Here is a 27,073-nt window from a genome sequence, read left to right as displayed (position 1 = left end):
TATTGGTGGACGTAAAAACAAATAAAAACCTTTAAGTCTCGGGAGGATAGCTCAGGGGAAACACGCTCGCCTTGGAAGCAAGACGACACGGAGCAACACCCCGGGTCCGCGCTTAGAAAGCTCTGGGTATTTAGTATGTTATAAATTACCTATCATATCATATCCTATCATATCAAGGTGTAGCTGAGAAATTGAAGTTCTGAGGAGTTGGTGAGAGCTGCGATGAGATAGAGGGTTTGTGGCCATGGTGAGGCGAGGGAGCTTATAAAGATCAGTACATTTGTCAAGCAGCAGTAGATGGAGGTTCAAGGAAATGGAGAGGTAAAGAGAGATCTGCAGAATTATGATATAGGGCAAATGAGATTCAGACCAGCCCAATGAGATATCAAGAGGTATGATTGCATTAGTTATATGCTACATATTGCCTTTATGTTATTGGTGTATTGAAAATAAAAACGTTAATCTCGACAATAAAAAAAGAAAAAAAAAAGAGGTATGATGATCCATGATATGAGTAAGTGGGGCGATGTCAGAGGAAATAAAGTCCAAATGAGGGGACGTGAGAGATGAACTAGATGTTGGCGGAGGTAGTTAGGGGCTTGACGAACGTTCCAGGGAAATAGGGGGCGATTTGAATAAATGAAGTTCTGATGAGGAGCTAAGGCATGCCAGGCAATATAAAAAAAGGTGCAAAGAGTGGGAGAGGAAGTAAAGAGAGGCATCAAGAGATATTGACTTATGAAGATGAAGAAAGGTTTTTGCCAGATTTTGTTCTCCAGAGTAAGAGGCCTCTGTGCTGATGGTGGGAGGTCTGATGAGATAGAGGGAGATACAAGTTGTTAAAGTTCTGAGGAAGCTGGGTGACATCTGATGGGACAGAGGATCTATAGTTTTGAGGCACTCGAGGCCTTGTGGAATATGGGAATAAATGGGGCGTGCTGCAGGTCTACAGACTTTTCCCTGGACTGCGCACAAAAGAGGCCGCCCAGGAAATTTCGCTCATAGACTCCCAGTAACGGGAAATAGACTGCAGGGTGTGAACGTAGACCCGGAAGAAGAGATTGGTGGCTGTGGAGGGGCAAGCAGGTATGTGTTGTGTGGGGGCTTGGTTCGGGGCAGGTGGGCAGTTTAGAGTGGGGTGGGTATGATGAAGGGAAGCTGTTTAGAGGACCCTAGTAGATTAGAAGGGGGTGGTCATGGTCTGTGAGTTGGAGCAGCAAAGGGGGAGGGGGACAGAGGCACCTCTTTGGTCAGGGTGGTTGTAGGAGTGGGCAATTCCCAGGGAGAAATCCCTTGATGAAAAATAAATGTGTATTGATGGCCCATTTGAGGCCGCGCTGGTGAAGCCAAAAGAAAGCTCCCTTTTCTCGGCATGGCCTCAAACTGGCGAGCGTTCCTTATAGAAACCAGGAGGAGAGCCTGAGTGCTACCGAAGCAGGGATGCATTGGGAAAAAAAGGAATCTTCCATGGTCCCTCGCCACTGAGACCCTGGATAGGAAAGGTGGGATTTATAGTCCAAAACACCTGAAGGGCCAAAGGTTGCAGACCCCTGAGGTAAAGGCTTATGGAAAATGGGAGGCAGGGGGAAATAGATGAGACTGTATAATGTAAAATAAAAAGCTACCTTTCAACCAGATGAGAAAAGTTGATGTGGTTCTTTAAGTCAAGATTTGAGTTTATTTCCTATCAATTGTTTGGAAGAATTTACTGGGCTCTATGATCAATATTGCAATTCATGACTGCGATCAAAGAGCATTGATATTTCCCATTGAGAGTTCCCATCTTTTCTATTTTTGAGCATGGAACATTTGAGGATTTTCCGATAGATGAGATCATTTTTTATGAGGAACCCTCTGTACTAAGAGCCAAGACCCTTGAGGGCCCACTCAGGTCAGGTATAAGAGGGGACATCATCGTCTTATTTGTTGCATGAACAAAAGTAAAGAACAACATCAATAAATCCTTCTTAGCACTCAACTGGCTGCATCAGCGGGTGAGTAAACGGCAGACCCCACACAGCAAAGCAACGTGTACCTGGTGATGTGTAATGGAGCTTGAAGGGAGATTGGCCAATACAGTGGAAAATCATGTTTCTTTTTTAGGCATGTTAACAGAAGTGGAAACTTGCCGGTGGAATTCATGAGACAAGGGCAAGTGGTTATTTCTGGATTTGGAACGAGTAACGGAATTCTGATAAGGACTACAAAACAAACAATTCTCCTATTTTTAAAATGCCTAATCACATTCATTAAGTTGGAAATACAGATCCTACAATGTTTTTTATGAAAAGCCCAGAAATGGGATGCAAACTGCCCGTGGAACTTGTGGCTACTAAATGAAATTCATATATCTGGCCATCTTAGGCGGGCTGTGATCAAACTGCCTTTCGAATGCCCTTGTGACTGGAGTCTAACGGATGAATTTTAAAAAGACCTCGCTTGCATATATTTCTTTTTTCTCGATGACTCAGGAACAGTCATGGAAAAATTGACGACTTCAAAACTCTTGGTTGTGGTTTTATAATTTGAATTCCCCAAAACATACTGATGGGACTTTATTCCTGTCGGGTCTACCACATTGGGGCCTGAAGTTTTTATGGATCCCGGAGACTAGAATAAATGTGTGCAACTCGATGCTTATGACTGTTATGTGTGGAAGGTCCTTTGCATTGGTTAGTAGAAGAGTTTTTCAGTCCCTCTGCTGGTATAACTGTGCCCAAAGAGTCCACGGTTGTCTTTAACAGAGGCTTGCACTTCTGGGGGAAGAGGTAATGTGCACCTTTGGGAATAATGATGGCGTATGTTTGTAATGATGCGAGTACACCTCCTATGGCGGTTGGTAAGCAATCTTTACGTTTCACTGGTTGGCTGAACTGCGCCAGAATGCAGATCATTTAATACATTACGGATTTACGGCATCACTATTGATTTCATTAATTTCACTTGGAAGGCTCTTTGCGTAGAAGGTGGATTCATGTTCTGTTGACCTGCTTTAGGTTTTACCCTATGGTTTTCAGCTGAAGATTTGGGTTATATGGGCCTTGCTAATGTCTTGGATCAGCTACTCTAATAGGAATGTCCCTCAATGATGGCGCCACTTGATTTATCAGTGTCTTGTTTTGCTTACTGTCAAGGTTGAAGGATAGGACCTTTATGTGTGTATGCCCCCCTAACCTACTCCACTAGACAAACATATGTATGGGTTTTCAATTAGGGTTATTTTCCCCACTTATTTCAGAATTGGGTGGATTGCGTCAAGGTTCGGTGAACTTTCTAGCATTGTTCGATGTTAAATCGTCCACTTCTGAAATCAGCCAGTGTGTGTGTTATGGGCTGGATGAGATGATATGTAGCAATGCTGTGTGCTGATGCCGCAGCTTCAGTTACCACTATTTTGGTTGGCATACATAAAGTCTGCTTTTTCACAGCCCATTTTTCCATGGCCTTGTTGTATCTTCCAACTTAGTAATGGGTGGCAGTTATCCCATATGCATGCGTTTAAGTCACTCAAGTCCACACAAATACATGCTTAGTTTTCCGAACTATGACCATAGAAGCTAACTACCCACTTTGAGCTTTCTATGGGCTCTTCTATCACAGCCACATGATCACTGTTGTGCCCTCTAGAGTTTGTTCTTGACACCAACCGGTATACACACCACACTTGGTGTGTGTTAGTCCATTTAAGGATAATTTGTTGCCTAATTCCCTGGACCAGTACACTTTTGTCACAACAATCCTTTGTGTACTGTACTATTAGGTTCTCTTCTACAACTTCACCAGACACATTTAATGCAGAGTTAAAAAAAATACCTGGTGATGTTTGAGTCCCTACCGTGTACCCTTTTAAATAACCAATTATCTTTGGTCTGATCTCACCTAATAGTCCATAATATTCATATCCTTTGAAATCCTTGGCCAACTTCGCCTATAAAGAGACATTTTATCTATTTATTCCACTTTAGTATAGTGCATTACCCACATTATAGGATGGATAGCAATACATTTTAGCAGGGCTGAACATTGTTGTTACTGAGCTTCTTTATAATTCTAGAGCCACTGTTAACTGAATCAGTATTATTCCCTTCAAATGTTTGGCATCATTTGAGCATCAGTTGATTTGGTAGTTTCTTAAGTGGATTTAACCCAAATTATGTTTTACCACATTTTAGAAACTAAAGTATAATATAAAATATATAGGTTTCGTTTTTGTACCAGACCACAATTACAAAGTCATTCGTTGATTTCAATAAAGATGGTTGAACAAGTTCTGCATTTGACGGGATCACTAAGTCCATCTTTTATTTCAATGTACCTTCACACCATGTGGATAATCGCATCCTACCCGAGCTCCGTGGCTGGATGCAGGTGAGGATGAGTGCCATACTGCACTTATTTACCTAAAGTTACCTCTCCCCATTATGCTTAAAACAACAACAAAATCTATAGTATTCTAATTAAGGCAACAGATATGTTTTACAGATAGACATGGGCCAGGTATTGAGACCAATGAAACCAACACAATCTCATTCACATAGAAATGGGCGGCTGCATGCAAAGGTCATATGATGATGATCAATGAATCTGGCAGTAGAACACATCATTTGAATAAAATTCAAAAATGAGGATACTAATTAACCCCGTTCTGGTTTTTTTTCTGCTTTTCCTTGTACAGGTGTGTATCAACTAATAATCAAGTGGACCCAAACATCATCCTGACAACCACAGTAAAAGCAGTTGTGTATCATCTGACTCGGAATCACGTGGTCCTAATACCAACCCTGGCAAGTATACAATACTTCCTATTACCTTGAGAAAGTGTTATGAGTGAAACAATTTTCGGCAAGAATTCAAATCAAACTGGGAAACTATTCAAAACAATTATTTGTCTATAAACTACGAAAGCCGAAAAAAGTTGTGGGAAAAGACTCAGAAGTAGCACTGCAAAACATTTCATGTGATTCATTACTCGGATTTAGAATGGCCTTTTTTGTTCAAACTATGAAGCATCAAATATATAAAAAATGCATCTCTATGAACCAATCAGGATATTATTTGACTAATGAATGACATTTAAAATGCACAGAGAAACAGTTGGCTGAATTGCACAGGCAACCAACCTTGTTGACTGTAATGCTCCCGGATATTCCCAGCCTTTGATGGGAGAATCCTTCTCCCTTGTCCACAATACGCCATTTGCAGACGAGAGCTACCCAGCAATGGTTTCTAGGCCTAAGATGCCTTCCTGTCATTAATAGCACTTTTAACCAAGCTTTCCAATGATGCCGCTTCTGGATTTGTGAAGAATCAAGAATTATGTGTCCTTGTAGGGCAGACATTGGTCAGCTTATTTAAGTGTCCCTATTTGTGCTGCTGTACACCTGAGATAGGTGTCCTGGGAAATTGCATAGCGTGTGCACATCCTCACCTGTCCCACATCCACCACGTCTGCACATTTAAACCAAGCACGATTCGGTAGGGTTGCTTCGGCCCAGTCCTTATTTGGTTGATTTTCCAGGGTGTATATATTTTGTAAAGTAGAGGGAAAATTACCTCCACCCCACATATTTCTCCCCAGGCCCACCCTCCCCTCCCCTCCCCTCCTTTTTTCGATGATGATTTGTATCTGGTACATTTTGTATGATGGGTAAGATAACACGCTTAATACTCAGAGGTTTCTAAGCGCGGACCCAGGGATCGAACCTGTGTTGCTCCATGTCGTTTTGCTTCCAAGGAGAGCGCACGTTGTCCCTGAGCTATCCTCCCGAGACGTGAGGGAGGGTAATGGCAAGACACTGGGTTGTTTGGGGGGATAGGACGAAAATGTCAAATCCCATTACTGCGAGGCTGAAAATATTTGCGGGGGTCATTTTTGTGCACCCTTTTTTACACAAATAGATGATGAGTGGGGTAGGGGTATTATTTAGGCATGCGGTTGTTGGGGTGGTCTCCCCCCGCATTTAACTGCAAAAAAAAGTACAAACAAAGAAGAAAATAAAATCTGAATTTTGGGCATAGGCAGTCATTTTTGTGCAGTGATCACATAGATCTGTTTGGGGGTTCATCAGATACCCGTCTTGAATCAATGACTGCACCACCTCCCCTGTGAGGTTCGGCCATATTCCACTAATCTCACCACTTGGTCACTACTACCGGGTACTTTTGGGCTGTGTGGGGCTTCCGTCTCAGCCCTCCTGCTTTCCATATGCGAGGACTGCATCCCTTACACTGCAATACCCCGACAGCCACTGCAGTGGATAAAGGGTGCACAGGTAACAGGGAAGAGGAGGTGGCCCCCTTCACGTGCAGTGCCGAAGAGTCCTGGCTGAGGCAAGGGCCCAGTGCAGGGCCTTGGGGCCATATAGACAACCATCAGCTGTAGGAGAGTTTAAATTGGCTGCGCAGTGGCTTTTTGCCTACATACAGAACCACAGATGCCCTAGCACCGCCCCAGAGGGTAGAGCGGAACATTGGCACTGTTGCATCAGACACATGTCCACCGGCATCTAGCTATACCAGGAAGTGACGAGCGGTCCTATGCGCTAGGAACAGGCTTTGATTGCATGGGTGTAATTTTAGAGGGGGACAGGGGTGTTTGTCCCCCCCAACTTTCATGGCACACCATTCTGTCCCCATTCATTTGGTTGGGGCACCTTTTCTTTAGATGTCATGTCACCTCCAACATTTTCAGCAAAGTTACACCACTGTTTGATTGTAATGAGAAATGGCGACCCCACATGGAGGACTGACTGCACTTGTATCATGCCTGTCAATATCCAAAGATTTTTTTAATTTTTTTTTTCCTGACAGTATCTTGTCCAACATTCATCCAGTCTTTTTGAGGAAAATAACTCATAGGTCAAGCGAGAAGGGCGGGTGTGGAGCCATTGTGCAGATGCTTGCAGCTGAGCTTGTGCCCACGGATCAAACACTTGCCCCCTGTGAGGAAGTCCCTTGCCTTACTCTTGGGTGCACGGTGAGAGAGCCATGGGGTCTGGGTGCCGCTGCCCCCTGAGCAAGGCTGGGCCTTGGAGTAGTGTGGGGAGGATCTTCCAGCTCGCTGCAACTCTCCCTGCCTGAGTGGCAAGGGCTTGCCACATGAATCCTACACAGGATGCTGTCGCTTTGAGGGAACTTGGTGGCATAGAGTGCCCAGTGCCCACTGGCGGCCCTGGGCCCTAAAGCCCAGCTCAGACATTCTCCCATAGTGTTACCGCAAGTGCAACCCCTTCTTTGCCCAGTAAACTGAACAGTACCAGGAGCATATGTGGACAGTCAGTGCGGGAGGGAGAAATGCTGTATCAACATAGAACACAAGGCCAATGTAAAGTGCTCAGACTGGGGCAAACTCTGTGTTGCGTGCTCAGGCCCGTGGACCGGAGCGGGCAAGCAGGTCCACCGAGCTACAGCACGCGCGCCTCACTTCGCGCACCGAGGAGACCTCCTGAAGCAGCGTTTGTTTGGACTGGCCCAAACCTCGAGAGATGCATTGCTTCCCCTACCGGCTGTTTAATACTTACCTTCCAAATGAGCTTACTTCCCGCCTGTCCATCCCCCAAACCCCTTTTCATCAGTAAGGAGCGCTTCCTTGGGTGGGTCAGTGTTTAGAAGCCATAAGGCCCTCCCACCCCATTCGCCTCACATAGGTAAGGTGGTTACGAAACTCAGTTTAATCTGTGTAATCACCTAGGGGGGAAAAATGGCCGCCTCCCTCCATGAATGAGGGCTTTATGGAGCAACGAAACGGTTCTAGGCACTATCTTCCGAGAGGTTGCATGGACGGGTTTTGATTAGGCATGTGGAGTGGAGAGGAAACGCAGACGTGGATGCCAAGTGGCCACTTTGCTGTTTCATTGTCAGATGGAACTTGGCCACAGCTTCAAAGGGGCGCTCACTTCCTCCCACCCTCTTGAGTTGTATTTATTGTTATTCATTTGGATTTTATTTGATGTATTCATAAAGCCTGAGCTACGTTTCTAGAAGCAGCAGGGTATTTTAGAATTCTACAATGTCAATAGCAGCATGGGGAAAACAATTCCATGAGATGGGGAGTGAGGGAGGCAGTTACTATAGTTTAAGTGGAGGGGGGTGAAGTTCAATAGTGCTATGTACGTACTTTACTTTTATAGTGCTTAGGATGTTTCAATGCACTTTGGGGAGAGGAGAAAGAGAATATGGTGTGTCACCTGCCCCCCTCACCCCCTCGCACCGGAGCATGGTATCTCCTAGGCCTCGTGCGTGTGCCTCGTGTCAGTGACCACGTGACTTGGATCAATAAAAAGAATGAGCGGCCTCCCCTCTGCCTGATTTGCCTTCTTTGCATCGCGCAGCGCTGCGTACCAGGAAGGGGGCCCACCACAAAGGGCCCTACACCAGGATGGTGCCCCTGCTGGGCAACATCATCCTCCCATCCGTGATCGGATGCAGAGCTCCTGCTGGGCAACTCTGTGTGCAGATGCTGGTGCACCAGGCTGGGCAGCACTGGCTACGTGATTGGAATGGCATGGGTGCCCAAGGCCACGAAGGACCCCGGTCCGGAGATGTCTGCTGGGTGCCCCCAGCATTGGTGTCACATTGGGTGGTGCCGGCATAGGAAGGGTAACCCCTGTCTTCCATCCGGCAACGTGATCGCAGTATTCCTGTCTTCTGGGTGCCCCCAGATTGGGTTTGCCTGGCCTGGATACCCCCAGGCCAGGACATAACAGGGAACACAGAGGAAATAGGGGAGAGGAGGCAAAGGGCGAAGTTGGAAGAGAAGTGTCGGAGATTGACAGTGAAGAAATAGGTTCCGACAGCGAGCTAAAACATGGGGGGGTACCATGAGATCGGGACCATGGTAGGGAGACCCGAGGCCAGCAGTTATCTTCCCCCAACAAGTGTCTGCAGTCCACCCTGTGGACAGGCCTAAGCAGCAGAGCCTGTGTCTTGGCCGTGGGTCGCTGTGCCATCGATGTTTCGTAGGCTGCAGTCTACGTATAAAGATGGCCGTTGTTCTGTGTGGCTCATTACGCATACATGGAAGGGGGTAGTGGGACAGAGAGAGTAGGGTGACCAGATTTCCAAAATGAAAAACCGGGACGACCAACAACATAAGAGGGACTACCCCATCGCAGCCCACCAATTACCGCCCCTCCCCAACAAGCCCCCCACAACCACCACCCAACCATATTTCCAGCACTTCTCCTTTATATGATCTCATTTGTGCAGTTTTGTCTGTGAATCTTGGCATGTTAATTCAAAACGAGCGTTATATTGCATGGCACAGCATTGTCTGACATCTGGCTCGCAGTGGGTTGCTACACACAGCACTCTGGCATAACAGGCAAAAGTGGCAGTTCGATTCCAACAGGAAGTTGCAGATCCAGGGTGGCCAGTGAACATAGCTCGAGAGCAGGTGCTATGTGTGGGGCAGAGTTTGACGTTCATTCGGGAACTGATGGTGAGTTGTTGTGGGGTTGGAGGAAGCATTGAGCCCGGTCGAAAGTCCAGTGAGTAGCAAATTAAACAGCACACTGTGGTGCAAGCATGGAGGAGGCATAACATTGGATGCACATTGCTAGCTCTGCCTTTCTCCAGGTCAAAACTGCGAATATAAGAGACATGTTTGCAGTGCCAGTGGAAGCTGTGCAGTGTGTGCTGCAACGAAGGAACCCATTTGCCAGCTGTTTAGCTGTGCTTAGGCACACAGGCAGCTGGTTGCAATTGCGACGTCATGCTTTCCCTAAGACACCATTCAGATCTGAATGACAAGGACTGTGGATGATCTGGCTCCCCTCCCCCTTTCCTTGCAGTCACATAAAGCGAGGCTGTTCACTTTGGGTGCCATTACCGTAGACATCATCAACACATGATTGTGGCAAATACAGGAGATCAGATGCCAGAAACATGGATTTCCAAGCATTATGCGCAGTGCTTGTGATAAATCAACTTCCGGGGCACAAGTGGTCTAGGGATGAATATCGGTTTCTAAACCATCAATCAGCCCCACACCTCTAGTACAACAGATGGGATCCAAACAGGTTGGAAACACAAGCAAATTATAAACCTCTTTGTCGAATTTTGGTAACGTGGATGGAGCAGCAGGCCTATCTCCCAAAGGTTGTGGATCGTTGGTTAGTTGCAACAAACCGAAAATACAATTATTACCCAATTATAAAAGGGACTGTCCAGTCAAGGTTGTATACAAAATATCTACTTTATTATTATCACAACAGACAGTTTGTAGTACCTGGGAACCTCGGGTAAGTCAGCCAGCACGCAGGAACCATGCAGGACTCAGATAAGTACAAACAGGAAATGTACTTTATTGCTTAGACCTCAGGTAGAAGGTTACAGGGGAGAGATAGGGTTAGGCACCCTTCTAGTACAGGTTCCCATCTCCACTCCCCCCACCAACTGTCATCCTAAGAATCCCCTCGCACATCCTACATTCCCTCTAACATTCCTAAGATAGCTGACCCACACAGACAGCTAGGAATCATTCACTCAGTACACAACCATGCCAGGTAAACATGCCAGACACCACAAAGTTCTAGCATCATTAAAAAAATATAACCCACCCCATAAAGGATAGCAGAGGACAGACAGTTTCAAAGAAGGAAAAGGGATGCACTCTGGATACTGACAGGAGGGTAATCAGTTTAGTAAATAATCACAACAGTTCAAGGATACTTGGTTTCAGCATAAAGGGGCAATGGGTTGTAAAATGTCACAGGGGGGCTTCAGAGAAGGACCGGGGTACAGAACACAATGTACCTTGTGCTTCTAGGTTTTCTTGGTGTTCAACAGGGTCAAGTCGGTTTCAGGCCACTTTGCAGCTTCTGTGACAGAGTTCAAGACGGGAGACAGCTGCGGGTATGAGGCGGCAACCTGTTAGATGAGCGAGGTTGGATGGATGGCTGCAGGCTGGCCTATATGGCGACTTGGAGTCAGGAATTATCTCAGTGGTGCTTTGTGGTTCTGAAGCACTGGTCGAGACGTCTCGGATGGTTTTAAATGACTGCAGCCTAAAAACAGTCAGCGTTGCAGTCAATTGCAGCTTCAGCGACTCCACTGGCTAGAAAATGTCCTTTAAGGCGGATGTCGGTAGATGCTCGTTGATGCACTTCTCCTACCTTCTTCACTGGGCTTGTGTCTGACCAAAAATGAGGAGTGTGTTGCAGGCAGCTGCCTTGTCCTTTGTTTGGTTCAGAGACTCTCTGGCACTTCCCACCTAGGAAGCTTTCTGCAGATCCTAGCAGGGCACGCTGTGGGCTATTGGCAGTGCTTAAAGTGGGCCGGGGCCTGCCGGGGCTGAGCCCCGGCAGTCTCCAAAAAGTGGGACTGAGCCGGGGCCCTGCCGGGGCCCCCATCCTACCGCAACATTGGCGGGATGCATTATCCCGTCGCAGCCGCAGCCGCGACGGGAGATGCGCCTGCAATGAAGTCAGGCAAGCTGACAGTAGTGCCAGCCAGCCACAGCGACGCTGTGACTGGATGCCACTTCCGTCAGTCATAGTAACTGCATCTGGTGACCCCTCGCGCGAGAGGTCACCAGAGGCAGTTACTGTCCCTTTGTTTCCCAAGGTCGCCGAGGCGTCTTTAACCCTCGGCGAACCTGGGGATTCCTCGACATATTTCGAGGTTTATAAAAGATGGCTTTGAAAGTACACATTTCAAGCCATCTTTTATAAAGCTTTGCCGACTGACAATTTTGTCCGTAGTCAAAGCTTTATAAAAGATGGCTTGAATTGTGTACTTTCAAAGCAATCTTTTATAAACCTGAAATGTTTAAAAAAGATGGCCTGAAAACTAGGCAAACCGTAGGGTATGCACACAAATATATATAAATGTTATATATTTGTGTGCGTACCTTACTATGGTTTGTGTACTTTGCAAGCCATCTTTTATAAACATAGAAATATGTAACATATTTCTATGTTTATAAAAGATGGCTTGCATAGTACACAAACCATAGTAAGGTACGCACACAAATATATAACATTTCACACAAATATATATAAATGTTATATGTGTGTGTACCTTACTATGGCTTGTGTACTTTGCAAGCCATCTTTTATAAACATAGAAATATGTAACATATTTCTATGTTTATAAAAGATGGCTTGCATAGTACACAAACCATAGTAAGGTACGCACACAAATATATAACATTTATATATATTTGTGTGTATACCTTACGATTTGCGTACTTTTTAGGCCACGCCCCTCCCACAAGCCACGCCCCCAAACGAGGGCCCCCCCTCGATTTCTTACCCCACTTTAAGCCCTAGCTATTGGGTACCGGTTCTGGAGCTGCTGGAGAGTCCTCTGGGTTTGGTATCTCCCTCTGTTCCCTGGGAGATGTTTAGCGGAGGGATCTTGCTTATCTCTCTGTAGGTCCTGGCCTTCCTTCACTGCCAGAAGATGTTGGATAGACTGTACCTTCAGCCAGGGTCCAATGATGAGTTCTTTCTTCTGCTTCTGGTAAAGCCTTCTGATGATCTGCCAAAAGAGGGGCTCAGTCCTCTTTTAAAGCCAAATGGGTCACAGTTATAATTGGTTATTTATAACGCTCTTAATACCCAGAGGTTTCTAAGTGCTGACCCGGGGATCAAACTTGTGTTGCTCCGCGTCATCTTGCTTCCAAGGCGAGTGTGTTGCCTCTGAGCTATCCTCCGGAGACAGTGATTGGTGTAGGCTAAGCCTACCTTAATGACCCAATCCTGGGTCCCCACCAACAATCTCGTGTATGGGTGAGGTTATAACGAGAGTGCTTTGCAAAAGAAAAGGTAAAGGGGTGAAAACATGTAATACTAAGTCCCACCCATCTTCCTGTCTGTTGTGGATCAAAAGATTCTGCTGGCTAATCGAGCTCTCTGTGGTTCCAGATTAAAGTGTCAGTTCACCCTTGATGCTGCGGTGAGACCAGACTTTCTGGCTCTGTCAAACCACATACTCTTACCTTCTGAATGGGATCCCCCTGCAGGGATGACTACTGTAAACATGCAGTCCCAGACATGGCATTTCACTGTCAATCGATACTGAGGGCGGGAGTTGGCATCAGGTTGACACAGTTGCATATGAAAGATTGTTGGGGATTCCTATCTCCTTTGTTGGCCTCTGTAGCCAGGCTCCATATGGGCCTGTTTGAATTACTTTTTAATTAGTATGTGAATGCTAAATGAGCACCGAACTGTCATATCGCTATATGCGGATGACATACATGTCGAACATCCCAAGCAGAACCTAGCTCCCTTAACACAAGAGGTGCTCAGATTTGGGGAATTAACTGGCCTTAAAATTAACTGGAACAAATCCGAAGTCCTTCTTCTAACACCAGGGGTGCAGCAAACCAACGTGGGAAATGACTTTCGTTGGAGCCCTCATGGATTGCGCTATCTGGGTATCATGATCACCACAGACGCCAGTACATTGTACAGGGATAATTATATGAAAGTAGTTGAGACCCTGGAGCAGAAGGTAGAATCATGGATCCTGCTCCCCATCTCCCAGGCAGCACGCATGGCCTTGGCTAAGATGGTCAGTTTGCCCAAGATGCTGTATATTTTCATCAATGTCCCAATATGGCCCCCTGGCCTTTACTGGATCTGTACCAGGAAAATGATGTCAAGACTGGTGTGGGCAGGAAAACAACCCTGTATTGCGTATGACACCCTGATTTCGGCATATGAGCATGGTGGGTTGGAGTACCCCGATATGCATTGGTATTACCTTGCAGCCCAGTTGCAGTATATAGCGGTTTGGAACCCTCTGAGCCCTGCTTATCCACATACCATGCTGGCGAAAGTGATTGCCTTCGCGCATAATCTAATGGAAATGCTCTGGGGAGATAGAGGTGCTGACTCAAGGGGGGAGGTCCAACCTATAACCATGACGTGTAAAGCATGGAGGCGGGTAAGTCGATTACTGGAGGCTACACCTCACTATCACCCTGAGTTGCCCATATACAATATTATTGGCATACCACTCACGCATGAAAAATCGTTTAGGGAGGATTTTCAAAAACTACAGGTGCAGACATTGGGGGATATAGTGCAAATCGGGCGGTTTATACAATGGGAAGAATTATGTACTAGAGGGGAACATAATGCAGTGACTCAACTAAAATCTAAATGGTCTGAATTCCCGAAAGCCCCAGTTCCCATCCTGGCACAGCAGCATATCATTAATCCGCTGTCCCCCAGTAAGCTAGTCTCCTCCATTTACAGAGTGATTCGGAGTGCAGTGGGCGCGAGACAGGCAATGTTCACGAATGTGTGGGTAACCTCCCTGGGCGGCGCACTGAGCGAAACCCAATGGAAACTCATATGTATGCAGACCCGCAAGATTTCCTTCAATGCCCAATATAGATTGACACATTACAAGTTTCTGCACCGGGTCTACTGTACCACGTTGAAGCTGAGTAGAATTTACCCTGATAGCCCACCGGGGTGTAGGAGATGTGGTGGGGAACCAGCTGACTTCTATCATGTTGCATGGAGTTGTCCGCGTATAAGACCGTTTTTGAGTGAGGTCGAGGGTGCCATGTCTGAAATGCTTTCTACAGCACAGCATTTTTTTACTGCACTATGGCTTCTGGCTCTGATTGAGGAGGGCTCCCGCACTGAAAAGAAACTGTTGGGAATGGCATCAGGGGTGGCTAGGCATTTAGTGGCTAAGATGTGGGGCAAGAGGAACCCTCCAACATTTCAATCCTGGCTAGAGTGCATGAGACTGTGTGAATTTAGGGAATCCAGATATGCTGCAACCATGCCAGCCACGAGCTGCCCAATTGACTATTGGCCTGCATTTCGACAATATCAAGTTAACACCGCCTCCCGGGCACATTCACCGGGGTGGAGCCTAGGATGATGCATGGACATTGTAGGTGAGGAGTTTCATAACCCCTGGACACACGACATAAAGCCAACAGTGGCGTATTGTTTGTTAAGAGACAGTGATGATGCCATTTGTGCTTTTATGAGAACCTGGGTAAGGTATATGTACTACTGCGAGATGAAAACAGCTGTTGGTTGGGGAAGAAGGAGGGTTTATTTTTTTCTTTTTGGGTGGCAGTAAAGTTGTTTGTTGGTTGTATCTTGAAAATCAATACAGTTTAAAAAAAATGGTGTGTGAATGCTGCCACCAGTTAAACGGCCCAACTAAAGGACACGGTGGATCCATGGAGCTGTTAGTTAATTAGACTGGCCATGGCAGGGGGAAGGTTTGGCCCTCCCCCTTCTGGAGATGCAACATGAACTCCTCCTGTCATATCCCAACTAAATATGGCATGGGGGACTGCGTCTGTTAGCTCTGTCCACCCAGAGTACATGGGCATATGCATATGTCATGCAGTGAGCATAGGAAAATGTGTGCGTATTAGCCCCACGCATTTTCCAGAGGTTGATCTACAATCATTCAATTTCATTTAAAATTTCAAAAGCCCAGGTGATTGCACACCCATCGTGCGAATGGTCGAATTATTCACAGTGCTAAATGGTGAATATAGAACTAACCAGTGCTGGAAATGGGCCGGATGTTCTTGGATCCTGGATCTGACAAAAAAAATTCTCTCAGGGCCAGAAAAATTCATTGCTCCCTTAAATGAATTTCAGTGTGTTTTAACTGCTTTAAACAGTGCTGAAGCTGGAATTCGAACCCATGCTTGGGCCAAGGGTGCAACACTTATCCAGAAGACCCCTTGAATGCCTATGAAATCACTTTTTCGGGTTGTACACTGAAGGAAATATTGAATTTAAACACAGCTTTTTAGGCTTAAAAGTGTGCACCTTTTATATTTTGCCTGCAACATTTCTCTTCGGTTATATTCCAGGTGTTCATGACTAGTCTTCTGAAAGGCAAATGCTCATGGAGAGTGAAGAATTCTCCCCGCCCGGTCGCTAAGGGACTTCCACAGGAATTATTTCCAATACTGGAAGTAATTGCAGAATAGTGCAAGACCAAACAGCTCAACCGTCATGGGGTCGGATTAGGCTTTTACTGTAACAGCCAGCACTTATATACAGGCATAAAATAGTGTGATTATTCAGTGGAGGTGACTGGCTTAACAGACCATGCATGGCATGTGAGCACAGCATGAATGCCCTGTGAACATCCCCAGCCAGCCTGGGGCGTGGACCCTTCCGCTTCTACCGGTTTCACTTCTGGGCCTAGGTGTTGCCCCTGTCCCGATCCCTGAACGCATGGGGCAGACGGGGACACATCCCAGTCGGGGGGAAAGTGAAACAAGACAGGGCGGGGTGTGGGGGGTGGGGTGCTTTTTAGGCAGGGCTCAAGTCGGTGCTACATGCACACAACGCGAATATCGTCGTGGGGGTAAATTGCTAGCATGCACGAGGTGGGAGAGAGTTTGCATTGTATGAAGGCGGAATCCATGCACAAAGGTTTTAGTTCCTCTTGTGCTACAAAAGGCTCGCTGGAATGTCGATTCCTGCCCTCCTGCCTGAGTGCAGAGGAAGCTCTGATACCGGGAGATTAGACGCGCTTTATAAACTCTTATAAAAGGGGCTTCGTCGCCAGGGGCGAGGTATGCCACATTAGCAGCAGGTCATGAGGACAGGAGCGGTGCTAGTGCTACACAACTCTGTCTGCACAGAAGAGCGGTGTGTCCGTGTAAGAAGTCTGGCGCGCCTGTCTCCGTCAAGGGCTGCAGCGTAGTGCAGGTGAGTGGCGCAGTGTGCGCGTGTGGGTGCTAAATTCCGCCTTTGGGGGGCAAGGGGTTTGCTTTTACCCAGTGCCTGCTAGCGGCACTGCGTGGCTGTCTCGTGCGTTACACAGGATTTTGCGCAAGCTAGAGCGAGAGTGACTGCCCTTTGTCGAGAGGTGCTGCGTGCGGCCTACAGGCTGGTGCTGCTGTCCTGGACTTCCCCGGGTGTTCTACAGGTCAGGGTGGGATCATGAGGGTCTCTTGGTTGAAACAAGACCCTACAGACTGATTTATTTCTCTTCCGGGTAAAGTGCAGCCCTCCTATGGACCAGGATCGCCGAGTCCATTTTTAAGCCAAGGAAAGCTACTGTCCCCATTTGAAGCCAGCAACATCTGACCTCATGGTGCAGGAATCCAACCGTGGTTGGGCACATAAGCCTGCTTAGCCCTGCGGCCAAACCTTTTTTTCCAAAGGTGAATTACACAGTGCACCCCGCCTCCCAGCCCTGGAAATAATCACACTGCTTAGAACAGGGGATACAACGCCCCCGCCCTTTGCCCCCTGCCCCCACTGCTATTACTCATCTGGGAACCTGGGGAACAGGCCGCGGCCATATTGTCTCTTTTCAGCTGGCATGTGAATAATGTCAGTTTAGTCATGCTCTGGTCCCATGACTTGTGTTAACGGGTGCGTTCCCAGCCACTGCATAGTTTTCTGTTGACATAATACGGAGATATTTAATGAATCTTCAAAATCTGTAAACCTATTGGCCGTGTGTAGGAATTCCCCTAAGTGGCAGCTCCTCTTGGAGCAGTGCATAAGGAAGGGAATACTGTTCGCTGCCAGGCCGTGCTCGCGCTGTTGGCCACTCGGCTCTTGCTGTGAATTCGAGGTCTCTCTGTGGACGGTTCTTTCGGGCTCCACACGGTGGTCTCGGGCGCTGTCATTCAGCAGCTTCTCTACAAATAAATGTAGGGGCGGGGGACCGGGGCACAATCGCATGTTAAATGTTAAAGGTATTTGTACCGCGCACCGTCACCAACGGAGTTGGTCCCCAGGCGCTCTGGCGGATCTGCAAACGAGAAGGTGGGATGGGTTGGTAAGGTGAAGAGGGAGTAGGATAGTGAGAGGAGTGGTGTTCTGTTGGCAGCTTCAATTCGGTATACACCAGGTGCTGAGCTTTGGTGCGAGTATCGGATCGATGTCAGTCCTCGTGTGCTGTTGGTGCGGCTTATGTGTTGTTGCGGTGTTGTGAAGTGCATGCGGGTTGTTGTGGGAGAGATGGTTGTGTGAGTTTTTGAGTGATACAAGTATGCAGAAATGTTGAGCTTTTTTTGGTTAGTGGGTTATTTGACATTTAACATGCTAACATTCACAATTCTGTCTAAGTGTGGTACTTGCCAACCTTCACAATCCCATCAAAAAGCGACTCAGGGCAATGTCCACAACTCCATCCAAGTGTGGGACATGCCAACATTCCCAATTCCACTTAAGTGTTGCACTTGATAATCTTCATAATTCCATATAAGTGTAGCAGCATGCCAACATTCACAATTACATCCAAGTGCGGCATCTGCCAACCTCCATAACTCCATCTAAGTGTGGCACCTGCCAACCTTCACAATCCCATCCAGACACCATGCAGGCCAATATTCACAATTCTAAGTGTGGCGCCTGCTAGCCTTCACAATTCTAGGTGTGGCGCAAGCCAGTGTTCACAATTCCATCTAAGTGTAGGACATGCTAACATTCATAATCCTACCTAGATGTGATGCAGGCTAAGCTAAGAATCCCATCTAAGTGTAGGACATGCTAACATTCATAATCCTGTCTAGGTGTGATGCAGGCTAAGCTAAGAATCCCATCTAAGTGTAGGACATGCTAACATTCATAATCCTGTCTAGGTGTGATGCAGGCTAAGCTAAGAATCCCATCTAAGTGTAGGACATGCTAACATTCATAATCCTATCTAGATGTGATGCAGGCTAAGCTAAGAATCCCATCTAAGTGTGGCACATGCTAACATTGGTAATCCTGTCTAGATGTGACACAGGCTAAAGTTAAGAATTGCATCCAAGTGTGGCACATGCTAACATTCATAATCCTGTCTAGGTGTGACGCAGGCTAGTCTTAGCAGTTCTCTCTAGGCTTGGCACTTGTTAACATTGGCAAGTATGTTAGTAAGTAATGCAAGGCAACATTTACAGTCCAGCCATGAATAGATTTAGGCTGGTGGTCACAAATCTCTCTAAATATGCATGGTGTAAATCTATGACAGTCTATATTATGGAAATGTAAGGTAGAGTGGCAGGGGCTTTCTGGAGTAGAGTAATTGCTCTACACCCCACCCATGCCACACTTACAGTTTTTGTTGGTGTCTGTTGGCTTCCCCTGCTGACACCTGCAGACACTTCTTGGAGCCGCCGCTGTAGCTGCCGCCCATAGCCGCCGCGGCTGCCCTGGGGTGTCCTTGATGAGGGTACAGAGAGCCAATCAGGGCGATTGGGAGGCGGGGAAAAGTGAATCCAGGAAGCGGTGAGGCCCGGCAAAGACCACGCTATGGCCTCGCACTACGTGCTTTTAGAAGCACTGGGCATGATTTTAATAAGCTGGCTGGGGCTCAGGGGCGATGCTGCAGTCACCTTGGAAGGGGTTTGCAGTAAAAAGGTGCAGACTCTGCACTGCACACAGGTAGTATGGCCTGTGTTCAAGTTACAAACTGGTGAGCCAATCAGGGCGCTTGGGAAGCGGGAAAAAGTGAATCCAGGAACAGGGGAGGCCCGGCAAGACCACGCTACGGCCTCGCACTACGTGCTTTTAGAAGCACTGGGCATGATTTTAATAAGTTGGCTGGGGCTCAGGGGCGATGCTGCACTCACCTTGAAAGGGGTTTGCAGTAAAAAAGGCAAACACTTTTAGTCCTATAATACTGGGAGGCAGCTTGCTTATGTGCATTCAAACTGTAGTTCAACAATTCCATTTTGTATGTGACCAACAAGCAGTCAAGCACGGAAATCGAATTGACCACTTATATGGAGGTAAACCTTAAACTGCCAACTGAACTGTGTGGAGTTTTAGATTTGGAAAGATGTGCAGATATTAAACACGGTTTAAAAAAACTGCAGGCTCAGCATAGTCACCAACGCCCCTGCCCCACAACCCATTTCGCTGAGTAGCACTTGCACTTGGCCCTTAAAGCCAATACGGAAATGGAGCAGGGGCGCACCAAGCAAGAAGGCCAGCAAAGCAGACCTAACCAGTACGTTATCTGCTACCATTCACCCAGAATTCCAGAGCTCTCAAGTTTCCTGTGGCCATGCGCAAGGCCATCGAGTCCTATTTGTGCTTGGAATTGGGTGAGGAGGGAGATTACAATTTCTTACATTTCAAATGGAAAAGACAAACTACAAGTCCCAGAATCCAAAGGGAAAAACAGGGATTGACATCCTTCTTACACATGACCATTGTAAAATTGAGAGCTCTAGGGTTCTGGCCTCAAAATAACATACTGGTTTGCACACAGTGTTTTTTCTTAATCTATTTTCTTTACAGAGTGGTAATATTTCTCTGCAGCTGTTTTCACTAAGTTTCTATCACATGTAAGCATTTGTACAGCAGTCTTTTAATGAAAGAAACCAGACAACGGAGCGGGTCTAAAGGAAAACAATGCAAACCTTGCCTTTCTTCTTCTCGAGCGCTCTGACCAAAATTCATTTTGACATTGGCAACAAGAAGAAACCTCGCTTCTCCAGCCATTATGGGGGCTGCCAAAGCAGACGCAGGATGCATCACACCACCGACCACCTAAGAAAACAGGATTTTATTCTTAAGATTAAGCATGCTTGTATGGGAGTGTTTATGCGTTTTCATATTTTTATAAAGGCATGGTAAAACCCAGTGTTGCTTGCCCTGCCTTTTGCAATCCCACACTTTATCACTCAGACCTGGTCACATGAAATACTGCAAAACTCCCTTTATACTCCTTTTGGTCAGTAAAAGCAATCTGTTTAAAACACTGGTGGCCAAAAATCAAAGCAGCCCCTCCACACCCAGCATGGGGGTGTTAGAACCAATTCCACACCAATCACACACCATACCCCATCCCTCCGACTCCCTAAACATACATGTCACTTTGAGTACTACAAAACAGCAGCAGAGCACTGAGTCAGGGCTGTTCCGTTCTGCCCATGCAGTGCCTTTGACAAGCCGCCTGCGTGAAGGGAGATTGTATTTGTGTTGCAGAGCTTGGACTGATTGCCTCGCCTTGTGGAACAATGCTCATTGTCAACACATATCTTCTAAGCCCAATCAGCAGGGCATTACCGACCTGAAATTTCCATGTCGCAGTTTCTGCAACGCATTCAATAAAATGAAAAGCAATTTAGGGGGTTTACATCGCACACTGCGATGCAATACAGTTTATTTTATGCCTTGGAGCCAGGACACACCGCAGTTGTATTCGTACAACGTGGTCCTCGCTGGGGAAAGTTGTTAAGATGAGGGCAGGCATGACCCGATAGAAGGGTAGTCGGTATCCTTGAGCTGTTTTTCTTTACACCGTGAATGGCGATGGTGCTTGCTTTTCTGTATTTATACTGGGCGTGATGCAAGATGTTGAGAGCAGGAAAGACGCACTTTTCTATGGGCCTCATTACAAGATGGGTGGTAGCCATTGAGCTATTAGCTCCATGGCTGCCTCCCATACCGTGCCCGTGGCCGGTCTCGTTCAATGGGGACTTACCGGTGTAGTCCGACCCTGGCTGGACCGGTAAATCCCCATTGAACAGACCATTCCCCATTCCCATCTGAGCCCCCATAGGGCTCAATGGGAATGGGGAGGGCGCTAATAACGGGCTTGTGACTTGCAAGCCCGTTATTAGCGCTTTGGTCCCTTAGCGGGACCCGTAACAGACGTGTGGTCAGACCACACGTTCCTTACGGTCCCCGCCAAGGGACCTTGGACTAGGGCGGTAAGGGATTACCGGCACCGGTCTCCTTACCGATGCCCGGTATCCCTTACCGCCCACCTTGTAATGACCCCCTATGTCTTTTGTAATCTTTCGGCTATCCGGACCGATGGCTTGTCATGTCCTGGAAGCTATTACAGCAGCTTTCATGATACATGCACATGCTTTGAGAAGATAATTGCATTAAACTGCATCCTATATTCTCTTGTTAAGTGTCATTGATTTCTGCAACAATTCAGAACTACCGTCTTAAACAAGGATGACTCAAGTTCACTATAATTTCCTGGCATTTGTGTTTAATCATGCTAGAGACACATTTGACCATGTACAGATATGCAAAGCGCTACCAAAGGTGCATGGGTTTGCTTTAGTTATGAACAAAGACTGATGGTCTGAAGCCATAAATCATAGCCCCATTTCCCAGGGGCGAACCCATGGCTCCTGTTCTCTCCTATAGAACATCACAACAGGTGGCACGCTGGCAGATGGGACTCATTTGAGAGAGACGATGGTCATTCCTAATCCTTAACCTGGGTTAGTCACAGAAAACAGACTTGAAATATTTTCTCTAAAAAGCTTAAAAAAGGAGGATAGAAAGTGGAAACTGGTTTGGAGGAAAACTAGTTTACCCATGCACAAATGTCAGGCCCAGGCCTTTAGCTACACAGAACCAGACACTAGACTTCTTAGCCCGCTTCCATCCAAATTGTGGAGGGCCCAAGCAGACTATGAACTCCTGACTACAAATGTTGACACCGTGTGAAACCTTGCATTGGATTGTGCGGTACAGCATGGCATAGCATACTGCCTATTCAGCAAACACAAAGACAGAGACGGGAGGGGTGCAGTAACAGACATTGAGAATCCTATGGGGGTCTTGCCCTTCCAGAAATTAGGACAAAACCAAATAATATTCTGAAAAACTGGGACAACTGCAAGCTGCCTGTCCATATGTTACACTTCAACAAAGACGCAGGGCTTTAGCCATATTTCTTTTCACCAGCTGTACACTCCCTATAGCAAGCTTTGACGTTGGATTTCAATTTATAGCTGGCTGTGCTTGCAGCACTTCAGCCATCGCATCTTTATCGTCAATATTAGGAGGCGGGGTGCTGCAGCAGCTATGAGTTTAGACTGTCCATAGTGTCCAATAATTATGAAATGGTTGAGAGCATAATTCTACCTTTATTAAATTAAGAGGAGACCATGTAAGAATAGAAGTTCATAGAAAACTACCCCTATTACAATTACTAGGCAAAGGGCCCCCAGGCAGGAGGCCTGCATGGACACAGAAAAAGGCTAACATGGACAGTAAGCCACAACAGCAAGGGAGACCCTCTATAGGTGGGTGATCTTTATAAGGGAGACAAAGTGGGAGAACACCCCGCCATCAGCTTCCTACAATAGAGCAGGTAAAGTACCCAGAGCATGAACCAGAGAATGAGAAAGCTACAAGAGACAGATGCCCCTGAGTGGCAAGGCACTTACAGTGGTAGAAGACCTTGGGGTAAACCTGGAAGGCAGTCCCATTTTAAACCAATAGATAGTCTATAGGGCACTGCAGGGATCGAAATAAAGATTGGCTAATCAGGAGCTAAAAGCAGCTCCTTGGTGTCTGCCATTAACCAGATAGCAGGAGCTACCATTTGGAAACAAGGAGACAATATAGAGCGTTCGCCAAATCTAACTTTCACATAAGATGCAAGTGTAAAATTGTGTCCATTATTTATGACCCCTTATGTTTTATGTCATATTGATGTGTCATAATGCTTATTTATAGATTATCCCACATAAAGATGTTTTCACACAGGTATGCTTGTTCAGCATCAGTTTGTCAAGTTGATCCTGGTAGCTGTTGGTTTAAAGCAGGCGCTAAATAGCTCCCTTCAATTTCGAACCCTGCATTGACGAGGGCTCATCTCATTCACCACGGGCAAGGACATCAGGCCGTTTTAAAGCAGAGGGGAAAGAGGTGAAAGTTGCCAGGAAGCATACTGCGGCCCTTCGAGTTCAACATGCAGAGCACATGCACCCAACAAATCATTACTAAGGCAAAGCAGCACACTGACTGGATGGTAGTCCTATTAAGTTGTGGGTCTGACATTTGCATACGAGTCGCAAGGTAATACTGGAGCACACTGAGGTGGACACACAAATGCACAAATGCAGAACAAACTACACCCACTAGGCAAACATTAGCAAATAATGATTGTAATTATTCAGCTTGAAGGTGAAAATACCAAAGAAATTGAAGCACTGTTTTGGCCCAAGTTACATGTCAATACACAGGGTTTTTGGGCCTCCAGCATGGACCACTACTATAGGCAAGACAAGTGCCTAGTGGTCAAGTAGTGGTGATGTCTGCTTTCTCAAGTGAAGCAAGGACCAAGTGCAAAAATATGCAAATGAACAGGTTGCTCTGGCAGCTGTGCAACTGCTTATAAACCATGTAGGACATTATCCCGGGAGAATAGCTTTGGGGCAACGTGCTCACCTTGGAAGCAAGACGACATGGAGCAACACAGGTTCGATCCCCGGGTCCACGCTTAGAAACCTCTGGGTATTAAGCACGTTATAAATAACCTATCATATCATCTGGAATGCCCCCCAGATGTAATCCCTGTGCTTGCACCTCCTCCACTGCAAATACAGTATGCCATTAAGCCGTAAGCAATGGCACACATACAAACCCTAGTGGACCAATTAATGAACCTAGGAATAATTATAAAGCAGGCAAGACCACATAATACTCCTTTATTGCCTGTCTTTAAGCCAGATGGTACCCATTGTTTAGGACTTTAAATGCACATTCCAACACAGAAGCAGTTCAAAATCAGCATAGCTCAGGTATTTTCGATGCACAGATACAAATACAAAACAAACCTTGGTCTAGGTAATGGACATTTCACACAACCTCCAAGTGAGGAAAGCTAGAAATACACAGCTTTCACGCTTAAGGGAGTCATGTTGTGTTCATGCGTATAATGCAGGGCTAAACAAATTCGCCCAGCACTGTCTAAAGCAGACTACAGAGTATTATAGTAGAAAACCCTAATTTCTGGCAATAGGTAGATGATATTGTCACTCGTGAGGAATTACATGAAAGCTGCTGCAAGGAGATTTCTTCATTTGCATGTTGGCTGCCAAAGGGTATTTGGTTAACTTCAAGAACTCTTAAAAAAAAAGCTCACAGTGAAGTCACTTTCCTGGGTTACACACTCACGGATGAGAGCAGAGGCTCTTTAAATTTCCTCGACAAATGTTCAAAAATATGACCGCCCAGCACACTCAGACAATTGCAGGCTTGTTTGGGTCTTCGTACATGTCTAATTTTGCACAACTGCTGCAACCATTGTATGCTTTGATAACAACAAATTTCAAAGCAACTCACCGGTTTCCAGAGAACACTCACATTTTGCAGCAAATGTATTTATTGAGGACACAAACTGTTCCTTTGCAAGGCAAGGATACGGACAGATTTTGATATACATGTGCTGGCCGGTGGCAGTGTGTACACGTATACTGTTTATAATTTAGGGGAGACAGAACCAACTACATATAAAATTGCATGTATATTCCACTCCTGAATTGAGATTTACACAACAGGAAAAAATACTCACAGCAGTCCGAATTATTTTGAAAAAGCGCAACATGGGGGGCGTGGCCAGGAACACCAGCGATGTTGCAGCTCCTTTAATGGCCACCGTATGAGGTCGGCAGCTTTCTTCAAATATATGATGTTCCCGCCACTCTGCCAAAGAACAAGCATCAGCAGCTGCTAGCTGAATGCCAAGGCAGCGGATGGTGGCAGAATGAGCCCCTAACGCCCGTCATAGCCTCCAAACAAAGCTGGCGAAGTTTGCAGCCTTGGCTGCCAAGGCTATCCAAGATGGCGGACGGGCCGCAGAGGCTTCACCACGGCACCCTGACTGGGGTCTTCAGCATAACATAACAGTCAAAAGGCCAAACTGGTATAAACAAACCTACATGTTACAAAGCTGGTTAAAAAAGTGGCATCGTGCAAGCTCAGAGTGGGTTTAAGGCCATAAAGGCTTTGCACCACGGTAATGTGCACCCTAAAAAGTTGCAAAAGGGCCCTAAAACTACCAGAGTCGTGAGTGCTAATGTGGCTGTATGTGGTTTGCGGCAGTGATACTTGGGTATATGCATTGTATCTGGAAGGGAATACTCAAGGGAACTCTCTGGGGCTCCTGAGCAGTCCCAGTAGAATTGTAGGGTTATGTTCATGTTAAAGGTATTTGCATACCTCCCAACTCACACGCTTATGGCGGGCATCAGCCTAGGGTGACCAGATGTAAAAAGTAAAAAACTATGACAGGTCAACTAACATAACAGTAGGAGTAACTCTTGAAAGTGGCCGTCAAGGCGCTACACTTCAGTAGCATTTGGAGGAGAAGGGGGTTTGAGTGTTACTGTTCAAAAAAACACACATTATAATTAATTCATCACAAACTAACACTATCTTAAGTTGTAAAGTGCAGCATTTGTTCTGTGCCTTCCTGCCTGCCAGCTATGAAGACCTACTACAAAAAACCGGGACCACTGCAGTTTCCAATGGAAACATCATCTGGAGAAAGGGAGACAGAGCACCAAATGCAGGGACAGTCCCGGCAAAACCAGGACGTCTGGTCACTCTATATCACCCGCCACTTAGGCAGCTCTCTCACCTGCCAAACTCCTTACATGCCCATTTAAAATCAATTGGCTTTCACCCTCCAAATACAAACTCAGTGTTTTCACCCACCCAGGGGCCACAAAAGTATTTGTATTGCGCACTGTCACCCTCGCAGTGGTCCCCGGTCACTCTGGCAGATCTGAAAATGGGGTGAGAATAAAGGGGGGAGTGGGTGGATTAGTAGGGTGTAATGGGAATAGGAAAGTGAGAGTTGGCATTTCCTGTTGGCAGCTTCAGTTCGGTTTGCACCATTCGCTGAGCTTGAGTGCGATTTTCGGGTTGGTGCGACTTCCCATGTGCTGTTGTGAGGGATTATGTTATTTTATTCTGTTGTAGTGTGGTGCAGTACGTGCCTGTTGCTGTCCAGTGATGTGGTTGTGTGAGTTTCTGTATGGGAAGTGTATGCAGAAAGTTGAGGTTTTGAGTTGGGTTAGCAGGTTTCCCTTACCTCTTTGTCTTTGAGTTTCTGTGCTTAACATCTGAGTATCCTGTGTGTTTGGTGTGGTAGTTTGTCCGCTTAGTTGGCAGGCATATTGCAGAGTGGGAGTTTTCCTCTGTGTTACACCAGTGGAATGTCTACCTGGCTGATGCTGGCGTGTGCCCCGGCCTGGGTTGGCAATGATTGAAATAGAGGGTCCTGGTCACTCCCTGCCCGTCCCTTGGGGGTCCTTACCTCCCTAAGTTTCCTATGTTGACATGGTTTGTTGAGGTGTCCACCCCCACCCTTCGGTTAGGGAAGATTAAGTTAGGGTCATGGGTTA

General features: G+C 46.5%; 1 protein-coding gene across 1 annotated transcript in view; it reads left to right on the top strand.

The window, feature by feature from the left end:
• The window catches only part of SLC38A5 (solute carrier family 38 member 5), an 825,614-nt gene that overhangs the window by 180,678 nt on the left and 617,863 nt on the right, over positions 1–27,073 (top strand). Inside the window, exon 3 of the mRNA XM_069647525.1 lies at positions 4,676–4,784. The gene's annotated coding sequence lies outside the window, so the exon portion shown is untranslated. The remainder of the gene's footprint in view (positions 1–4,675; positions 4,785–27,073) is intronic.

This window comes from Ambystoma mexicanum, chromosome 2q (assembly GCF_040938575.1).
Source record: "Ambystoma mexicanum isolate Mex_15411 chromosome 2q, UKY_AmexF1_1, whole genome shotgun sequence".
NCBI lineage: Eukaryota > Metazoa > Chordata > Amphibia > Caudata > Ambystomatidae > Ambystoma > Ambystoma mexicanum.
The sequence above is the reverse complement of the archived record's forward strand: the minus strand, read 5'-3'. Positions and strand labels throughout refer to the sequence as shown.